Source organism: Sinocyclocheilus rhinocerous, unplaced genomic scaffold, assembly GCF_001515625.1.
Source record: "Sinocyclocheilus rhinocerous isolate Xijiao unplaced genomic scaffold, SAMN03320098_v1.1 scaffold1730, whole genome shotgun sequence".
NCBI lineage: Eukaryota > Metazoa > Chordata > Actinopteri > Cypriniformes > Cyprinidae > Sinocyclocheilus > Sinocyclocheilus rhinocerous.
The window spans coordinates 370,461-381,302 of record NW_015634043.1 but is presented as its reverse complement, the minus strand read 5'-3'; the positions used below and the strand labels follow the sequence as shown (position 1 = coordinate 381,302).

General features: G+C 36.6%; 1 protein-coding gene across 6 annotated transcripts in view; it reads left to right on the top strand.

The window, feature by feature from the left end:
• The window catches only part of LOC107745321 (band 4.1-like protein 1), a 349,703-nt gene that overhangs the window by 22,750 nt on the left and 316,111 nt on the right, over window positions 1-10,842 (top strand). The window lies entirely within an intron of this gene.

Here is a 10,842-nt window from a genome sequence, read left to right as displayed (position 1 = left end):
GACCTGCCAGTGAAAAAAAAAAAAATAGCACAACACAGAGCTGTTGTGGGATGTGATGAAAGAGAACAGAGTGTCAGTTTATCTGCCTTAATGTGGAAAGGAAAAGACTGTCCAGGATCAAGACTGTTTGCCAGGCACAACCAAAGGCAGATGGCTGATGATAGACCAGTCATTTCACAACAGAGATAATAGTGTGACAAACTCCCAATCATTTTTTTCCTTAAATCAGAGTTCTTCAAGCACAATTTCATTGCACAATGGTTTTTTAGAAGAATTTTGCATTTTTTAATAATATCAAGATTGTTTTAGGGGATTGGGTCTTAAAATAGACAGTTGGAAAAAGGAAAATTCTGCCATCATTTACTCAACCTAATGTAATTTTAATCTTATATGCTTTTACTTTTCCTCTGACACAAAAATGTACAACAATTAGGCCTATCTTCAAACAGTTCTTTTCAATAATCACAGCTGCCCAGCTCCAAAAAGAACCAAAAAGAGCAGTGTGCAGCCCAAACACACCAAATGGCCATCGCCGTAACAGGGAGTGAAACTGACAGTGGGACCACCTCTGAGACCCCCAGACTTCATACCAATGCAGAGATGCCAGCTGCTTGTACCGACGTAAGTGGTGTGTCCTCCAAACTGGAAGTCAGATTTAAATGCCCAGGAATTGCCCATGTAGCCTCAGATGCAACGTTCATGACACCAGGAAATACTGGTGTGGTGTCCATGACAGCTGAAGACTCTAGTGTGGTGTCGATGATGTTCTGGAGACTCTGGTGTGGCATTCCTGTTGGCTGGATTGGCGGCCATGGCGGCCATGTTGTGAACAGGCTCTGGTGAGAGAACCACAGGATTAGCGACCATTATAACTGGTAACCATGGTAACCATAGTAGGCCAAGGATACTGGAGCTTGGTGGTTACTGGATCTTGGTGTATGGTGCAATGAGAGCACAAAGAGCACAAACTCCTAAGCTCACATGTTTTGCTACTATTGCTGCAGTGAATATGGTGCAAAACACATTCACACACCTGCATCAAAAATGTGAAGTCACAGACGAATTTTGTACATCCGCAAATCAGTATGTGAATTCTTGCAGTGAGATTTGCACGCTTGTAGAATGTTTTCTATATTTTTTCTAGCACAAACACAAGGATGGCAATAAAGGTATGTTTTCTTTCTTTCTTTTTCTGAAATCACTCACCGTTATACTGTACATTTGTTTATAGTTTCAATATTAAATGAGTTTAGCTCTAACCCTGATAAAACTCGCCTAACTGTAGCCTTCTAGTAATCCTAACTAAGTTAATTGGTTGAGGTGTGTTTGATTAGGGTTAAAGCTAAACTGTAGAACAGTGGCCCTCCAGTACCAAGTTTGCCCATCCCTGCTTCAACTCACAAAGAGGCTTTATAAAAGATTGATTAACCCGTTAATTAAATAGATTATTATGAGAGTGTCATATACAAGATGATTAAATATATTTGTTAATATATTTAAATTATTAACAAATGTACAGTATAACAGTGAGTGATTTCAGAAAAAGAAAGAAAATGTACCTTTATTGGTATTTGCTGCTGTCAGGTCTGGAAGATGCTCGCAGTTCGCAAAAGTTTTTATTATTATTTTATTTTCCCCCCTGCTCGTTCGGGTGCCAACTGATGTAGGCAACTACACTACACTGTTAAGAGATTGCTGTAAATTTTTACAGTAGCTGGATGTATTATTACTGTATTTTCATTTAAAGTATTATTACTGTATTGTCAGTATTAGTACTGTTCAGTTTATTTTCATTACCTGTATAAAACAATCCAATTGTGGTACAACACTGTATACCATATTTTTTTACAACCCCAACCCCATAAAAATCACAATTACTCATTAGCATTTGTCTTTATAATATTCTTTTTAATTGTTGAACATTTTCTTTTTAAAAATACAAATTACAAATCTTCATCTCTAGCATGCACTAGCTGAAAAAAGGGCATCACCACAGTCCCCTGGGGACTTTGTATCTGTAGCATGGCAAAACAGGCTTTACAGAAATAAAATACAGTAAAAATGAGTTTGTGTTGTTGTGTTAAATTTCAGTAATGTGGGCAAAGCTGACAAGCTCTCTGATGAGAAACACCACGAGGGGATTCAGGCTGATGCTTTTTCTTTGCACCCTCTTTCCTGAATTCCATCTCTGTGACTCTGAATGGCATTTGGTGCCACCAGGGTTGATTCTCAGAATGAACCTGCAAGCACAAAAGCTGCAATCATTAAAAAAAAAAACAAAAAAAAAAAATTCAAATAAGTGTTTACAGAATTTACCCCAACTGTCAGACTTTGTGCTGTATGTGCTTTGAGATTAATTAACACTATACTATTTGAACGCACCTACAAGGAAGGTGCATAATTGGTTGATAATCCATCACAACTTATTAAAGCTCCATTCCTTATAATGCATTCCTGTAGATCAAATAGTAGAGCCAAGTCAAGTCACCATTATTTATATAGCACTTTTTACAATGCAGATTGTGTCAAAGCAGCTTTACAGTATTAAACAGGGAAATAGTGTGTCGAAATAGTGTGCCGTTCTCCTCTGGCCAGACGAAACCAGTAGTTTAATTTTAGGTTGCAACAAAGTCAGATTGTGCAGAGGACTCGTCTGGTTCCCATGGTCTTGTCCTGATGGCCATCTAGGAGACAAGGTCTTCGCTGGGGATCTGTCTCTGTGGCTCATCTAGTTGTCCTGATCTCCGCTGAGATTCAGGGCTGTCGAGGTCATCTCTAGGTCCCGATCCGCCATCTGGGCTGGATACGTACTGGATCCTGGTGACTGTAGTGACCATCTGATCTGGATACAGACTGGATCTGGTGGCTACGGTGACCTTGGAATAAGAAAGAAACAGACTAATATTAGCGTAGATGCCATTCTTCTAACGATGTAACAAGTACATCAGGTGTTATGGGAAGTGTTCCTGGTTCCAGTTGACCTAATTTATGCAGCCTAACAATCCTTTAATGGATTTGAATTATAGAGATGTGTTAGTGTGTTGTGTAAGCCAGGTTAAAGAGATGGGGTTTTAATTTAGATTTAAACTGACAGAGTGTGTCTGCCTCCCGAACACTGTTAGGTAGATTATTCCAGAGTTTGGGAGCTAAATAGGAAAATAATCTACCGCCCGCATTTGATTTTGATATTCTAGGTATTATCAAATGGACAGAGTTTTGAGATCGTAGTGGACGTGGAGGACTATAATGCGATAAGATCTCACTCAAATACTGAGGTGCTAAACCATTCAGGGCTTTATAAGTAATTAGCAAGATTTTAAAATCTATACGATGTTTAATAGGGAGCCAGTGCAGTGTTGACAGAACCGGGCTAATATGGTCGTACTTCCTGGTTCAAGTAAGAACTCTAGCTGCTGCATTTTGGATCAACTAGAGTTTGTTTATTAAGCGTGCAGAACATCCACCCAATAAAACATTACAATAATCTAACTTTGAGGTCATGAATGCATGAATTAACGTTTCTGCATTTGCCATTGAAAGCTTAGTGTTATATTGCTGAAATAATGGAGTTGATTCCCAGGGAATGGATAACGATTAAAACAACAACAACCTTTAACTAGTTTACTTCGGCTAACTTACCAGTTGATGTTATCACTGTTACGTTGGCAATCACAAGAAAAGGCTCCATCTCGAATGTATTGCAGATGACATGATCCAGACCACAAACTAGAAAACAAAAACAAAAGGAGTACTTGAAAATACTGTTTGGGTAACTTTAACTCAATAAAATGTGTACCTAATGCAGCACAAGTTGCTTTGGATTAAAGCATCTGGCAAATGCATGAATGTAAATATAATGTAAAATCAGATGTATTTTGGGTTACCTAATTTCAATAACATTGACAGCTGGCCATATGATGATTCTGCCCCTCATAGTCAGCATCCGTGTTTTTGCTTGGAGAAATCTCCTGTAACAGACAGAGTCACAACAGCCTGTTAGTGTTATTACACTTTATGGTCAGAAAAAAAAAAACTACCGTACAATAACAGAACTTAAAATAAACAACAATCATAATATTTGTTAGCCAAACTTCCTATATATTGCTAGTCCGTTCCTCCACAACCCGTTCTGTGGGTTAGTGAAGAGCAGCAGCCAGTGGCTAATTCGGCTAATATATATTCACGAGTTCACACTTACATATAATAAACTGAGTAAAGGTTATGCATATTTGGCGTGCTGTCTGGGGAGAGGGGTCCGAGCTCGGCTTTTAGCCCGGAACCAGAGCGCTCCCCCTGAAATGCTGAAAGACTAGAGATAATGAAGGTAAGACTGCTTTGATTATTTATAGGGGTTCTCTCTTGTGCTGGTTGGATAGATGATGTAATTACTGATGATGGATTGGCCGTGTTAATTATCTGTGCATGCTCCTCCCGAAATTTGTTAATAAAACATCACGTAGTTGATGGCACCTTACTCACCTGTTGTTACCACCTCTACGATGCAATCACAAGAAAAGACTCCAATACACCTCCGTTGCAGATGACATGACCAATAGACCACAACCTGAAAATAAAATACAAAAGATGTACATAACAGTGGCATTTCTTAACTCATTTTTCTTTACTATTTTCACGTTAGCTCGCTGTTATGTAACGTATGTCTGACATAACCTGCGATGAAAAGGCAGTGTAGAATGATTAATTCCCTGATTGATTCGGATAACTGTATAACTTAACTTACCAGCTGATGGCTCCAAAATACACCCCGACGTTGCAGACGATAAAATCCACAAACTTGAACATAAAAAAAACCAAAGAACAATAAAGAATAACAAAAACCTAATACAGTGTAGCTCTTCTTGATTGGCCAAAATTCTCTTGATCTCTGAAGAGTGCCCGCCGTTGCCTCTACAGATGCACAAATCACTTTTGCACCATATTTCACAGAGATATGTGGAGCAAAAGGGAGAATGCGCGAAACTTGTCATTTGCAAGCGAAAAACAGGTTTGAGACTCATAGCAGCAGATTCAAGCTGTTGTCGTTATGTACTTGTGTTTGTGCTAGAAAAAGCATCCATGAAAAAAAACAAAAACAAAAAAAAAACAAATATATATATATATATATGTAAGAAAACATTCTACAAGTGTGCAAATATCATTGCAAGTATTCACATACTGATTTGCGGATGTACAAAATTCGCCCGTGACTTCACATTTTTGATGCAGGTGTGTGAATGTGTTTTGCACCATATTCGCTGGAGCAATAGTAGCAAAACATGTGAGCGTATGAGTTTCTTGATTTGTGATTCGTAGAATAGGATTTGTGCACCTGCAATGAAGGATTCGAAAAGGTGTAACTGTTTTATTGTGTTTGTGGGAGAGAAAAAAAAATCTACAAGTTTGCAAATTGTGTCTGTGACTTCAAATTTACTGATACACATGTATGGCTATTCTCTACAACTACAAATTCCGCTGTCACAAACGCTCAGTTGTTTCGCACCAAAAATACCTTCATACACATCCAACTCAAAAAGAACCGGTGGTATCTGACATAAAGGATCCGCGAATGAAACTATGACCACAAACACCATTAACTTTATTTAAATGTTTTAATATGTGTTGACACAAATTACTTTATTTGAATGTTTCATTGATACCTCATGGCACTGAGTTGTTAGAAAAGAAATGCTTAGTGGCATCATTGCTTGATGATGTCAGGAACCGATGAATCTGTTTTTGAACCAGTTCAATGAGCCTAAAAACTCAAGTTGTGTGTAACATGGAAGTTACTATTTTCGATCCTCCTTAATTGTTGTTATCCTTAATATTAATCTCGACTTTTTTTTAAAATTTTCTTTAATTGTTTTTCACCTTGAAGCCCACGGGAGGAGGGCAAGAGAGCAAGCTTCCGCAGCTCTTTTGCTTTGATTGATGGGAAGCAAGTCTTCTATTCGGATGTTACCTAAGCGAAGTTACTGACTGCACTGGCTACCTTTCTCATGCAATATTCTAAAACGCGTAAAACGGTTAACAACACTATCTGCATAAAAACTCTTAAGTTGTGTGTAACATGGAAGTTACTATTTTCGATCCTCCTTAATTGTTGTTATCCTTAATATTAATCTCGACTTTTTTTTCTTTACCTTGTTACGCCAATATATTTGACGGGTTATTAACCACCTCTCCCTTTACATTTAGGGTAAAGCTAAAGAAAGCTATTTTTTTTGTTGTTTTTGTTTAAATTGTTTGGTGGTTCTTCTTATGGAGTACAAGTTCAAATCTGTGTCTGTTGTAACGTTGAATGTTCGAGGTTTGCGGGACAGTTTAAAAAGAAAAGCTATTTTTTTATTTTGTAAAAGAAGTGCAGCTGATCTTATCTTTCTTCAAGAAATTCACTCAGGGGAAACGGATGTTAGGTTTTGGAGGAATCAATGGGGAAACTCAATTTTCTTTAGTCATGGTAGCAATCACTCGGCTGGGACTGCTATTATGTTACACCGTTTTAAAGGGGCCGTTTTAGAAACTCTGAGCTCTGATGAAGGCAGATGGGTTATTGCTGTAATCAAACAAGATAATGCCACCTTCATAGCTTGCTGTGTATATGGTCACAACTCTCGTGCATCCAACAGAGTAATGTTCTCTCATTTAGTGGATAAACTTAGGAAGGTAAATAGGAAATATATTGATGCTTATTTTATTCTGGGAGGAGATTTCAACGAATGCATGGATGATTGTCTGGACAGATACCCCCCTAGACTTGATGGTGGAAAGAATAATGATTTAATTTTTTCTCTTTGCACGGATCTCTCCCTGACTGATGCATGGTGGTTCTTTAACCCTTATACGAAAGATTTTACCTGGTCAAATAAAACTTTATCTCTTAGATCTAGGACTGATTTATTTTTAATCTCTTCTTCTATCCTCAGCTACGTAAAATATATTTCTCACACCATTGCCCCCTTATCTGATCATAAATTAGTTTGTTTAAAGATGAGTGACATGATAATCCGAGACTCAGGGGCTATTGGAAACTTAATAATACCTTGTTAAAAGATCAAAAATGTAATGATAGTATCATCAAGCTTATCAAAGAATTATTTACTGACTTAAATGGAGATTATAAAAAAACATGCGAGTTCTTCAAATATAAAGCTAGACATACAGCAGTTAAAAAAAGTAAAGAAATTTAAAAGAGTAAACATCAAACTGATTCTGAGTTGGTTAATAAACTTAATGCATTACTAGCTAAAAGTAAAATTACAGAAGAGGAAAATTTAGAAATAAAAAGGTTAAATTTGGAGCTTGATGAAGCCTACTTAGATTTGGCTAAAGGTGCATATACAAGGTCTCGAGCAAAATGGCTGGAGGAGGGGGAAAGAAATTCTAGCTATTTTTTTGCCCTGGACCCTAGATGGTTTAATAACAACTTGAACAGTATTCTATCTGTGTTTGATGATTTTGGTAATATTTTAACTTACGAACAATTTATGAATCTCCATAATTTTCCAGTCCCACCAAAGGAATATAATACTTTGATGAGAGCCATCCCAGTAGGCTTAACCCAGTTAATTAAAAGTCACCTTAAATTCAGTAAAGGCAACAGTGTTTATCCGGCTTTATGTTTGGGTGGTATCGGTATTTTAGATCGGAAATGCAATAACAGACATATCCGCAAAATATTTCAGACAAAGATAAAGATTACTCCAAGAGAGAAATTCTATTGGGGTTCCTTTATAACAAATATAAATTGGAAAAAGGCCTGCCTTTTGCCAAGTAAATTTTGCATTTCTAACAAGGTTAAGGAGATTCATTATAAAATCCTTTATAAAATTTACCCCGTTAATTTGTCTATTTCTAAAAATTCTAATGTTGATGAATCTTCCTCGTTTTGTGGTTTTGTTGAGGAAACAGCTGCCCATTTGTTTTTTGATTGTGGTGTTACCAACAAATTATGGGTTGACTTAAGCACCTATGTTTCTAACCTTACAAATGTGTCCCATACCTTCGTCCTCAAAGATGTTATCTTTTATTATGAAAATCCAAAGCTATTATCTGTTGAATATGTTGTTAATTTTCTTATATTGAATGCAAAATTCTTCATTCATAAGCAAAAATGGCTTAAATCTCCTTTGTCTTTCCCCATTTTTCTTGTTGAATTGGACTCTCTTGTTTCATCTCTTAGACTTACTAATAACAAAAAGAGTGCCAAACTTTTGATGTATTATGACAACTTTTCGAAAATAATGTAAGTTTATTTTTGCACTTTTATGTATCGATAATAATTAATTTGACATGCAAATCCAGAATATTTGTTTTCTGTTCTTATTTTTATAATTGCTTTTTGTTGGAATATATTCATGTCTCGCTTCCCTGTTTCTGTATGTTTCTACAAGTTTTGTAATAAAAATAAAAAAAACAGTTCAATGAGCTGAACTGTCCGAAAAGAACCGGTTCACGGAAATGAGTCAGTCATCGCATCACTAATCTACAGTCAAAGTAAAAAAAACAGGCAAGAGGTCAAATGCAATAAACAATCCAGACATTGGTTTCGGGATTATAGAGATGAAATGTAAACGCAGTATTTACACGATTGAACGAGCATTCCTAGCTGACTTTCTGACTTTCCATTCCTAGTTCCTGCGGTGCGAACACGCCAAAAAGCAGGTACTTTTGCCAATAGTTCTAGGAGCCTTTTTTGCAAAGTGACAGTGTATACCGCTATTTGTCTGTTAATGCATTTCGGTGTCTAAATATCTTCATCCATTCATTAATTGGACAGATGAATCTACATTCTGAATTATTTGAAAGTTTTGATGAACACTGAAAGCTTATTAATTGTCTCCTGTCTTCTACGCACTGGTGTCTCATTTTGCCGTCTGTCTTATGTGACTATTAATAGCAAGACTCAACCTGTTGTCTTGGCTGACCCTGCAGCAATTTTGGCTAGGTCTTTTTGGTTGTGCAGATTATGTTAGGACATTTATCTCTCTGCATACTTTTTAAAAACTTCTGAAAAGGCACTATCTGATAAATGGCATGTGCAACTGCTGAGGTAGTTTAGGTGTTCTCATTTGTTGATGATGCCGACATATGCAAGTGCATGAGAAATTGAGCTTTGTCCTTCAGTAGGTGAACCACAGAACTGCAGCCCTCTTCTGTCTTATAACTCTGAGTCAGCACACTTAGGAGGTGGGCCATTTTTGTATTCGCCTCAACCCTTTAATTTCTTCTTTCTCCATCTTCCTTATCACTCGCTGAATAAATATCACTTTTCCCATGGCTGCAGACTGTGCACTGGTGACATTTATACTGTCTTATATGACTTATATACATTTTTTTAACATGCTGGTTGCATGCTCCTGGAAAGAGCAAGCACAGATGCAGATGCACACACAGTTGTCTTTGATTTGGAAAATCAATGAGATATTATAACATCATATATTAATATTTCCAATTCTGTGTAGATTGCATAAAATGTTCATAGTAGAGATCTATCTATCTATCTATCTATCTATACAGTGCTTAACAAATTGAGACCACCACCCAATGTTTGTGCCACAGTTGCCCTAAACTAACAGTACTGATGATTACCAAAATTATTTTTTATATTTCTGTAATGGTTAATCCACCAGTATGTGTAAGTTCAGTCACAGTAGTGTTCATAATGCTAAAATGTAATTATTGTTAGTATTTAATGGATTTAAAGATAGATCGCACTAAAGTTTCATCAAAAGTCTTTGAGAACAACTAGATACTATTTGGAAGTCGTTAACAACAGAGACCTTAGAAAAGTACATAAAAACAAGCTGTTATCAAGGCCAAAGGAGGCCATACAAATATATAAGACTATTTAGTTGTTTCAGTTTGTTATTTGCCCAATAAATGACTAGAGTTTTTAGATATAAAACATTTTTGACAGATTCCTAAAATATTTGTTTTCTCTCTTTATTATGACAGGTGGTCTAATAAATTTGTTAAGCACTGTATATATGTATGTGTGTGTGTGTCATCATACCTAGCAACGGGGTCAGCCATTGAAAGTTTATAGGTGTGTTTGACTTGAAGCAGCACTATGACATCAAAGTACTGTGAGAGATATAGAGAGGAGACAGCTACTTATTATGCTTTCGAATTGCTCTGGCGGTACTTTGATGTCATACACCAAATGGTCTGCGCAGCGCTGCTTCAAGTCGAGCACACCTTTTGTCTTTTCCTCATTCATAGTTGCTCTCAGATTGGTCCAGAGTCACTCTTAAGCTAAGATTCCTAGTTAGAATTTTTTAAGCTAAATTAGGTGCTCCTTCTTAGAAGCTTTATTGCTCCCAGATTTATCTATGTTAATGTTAGATCAAGCGGAACTGTGAAGTTGTTACAACTTACATGTTTTAATTTTCAAATTTAAGCCATATGCTTAGTGCTAGGAAGGTTCCTATTGCGCCTGCCTTTTAAATTGCTGTTATTATTTTACTCAATTTGGAAAGAGAATGATGCCAGTCACACACCATAATAGGGGCTATCAACACTGTTATGATAAGTGTTATGATACGTCAAATGTCTGTTACCAAAAACTTCAGATTGTATACAATTAACGGCCAAGCAACTGCCATTTAATGGGAATTAAAACATTTTTTTTTTAACATTTGTAAAAAAATTTTAAAAATTGAGGCTTAAAGAGGTCATATAATGCTACGTGCATTTTTACAAGTTGTTTGAACTGAAATGTATGTTGGCAGTGTGTGTACACAACCATCCTAAAATTATAAAAATCCACCCAGTGGTTTTTTTGTTAATCTACTAAAATCTTTACCCCTTTCTCAAATCGAGCCGATCTCAGATGCCTGT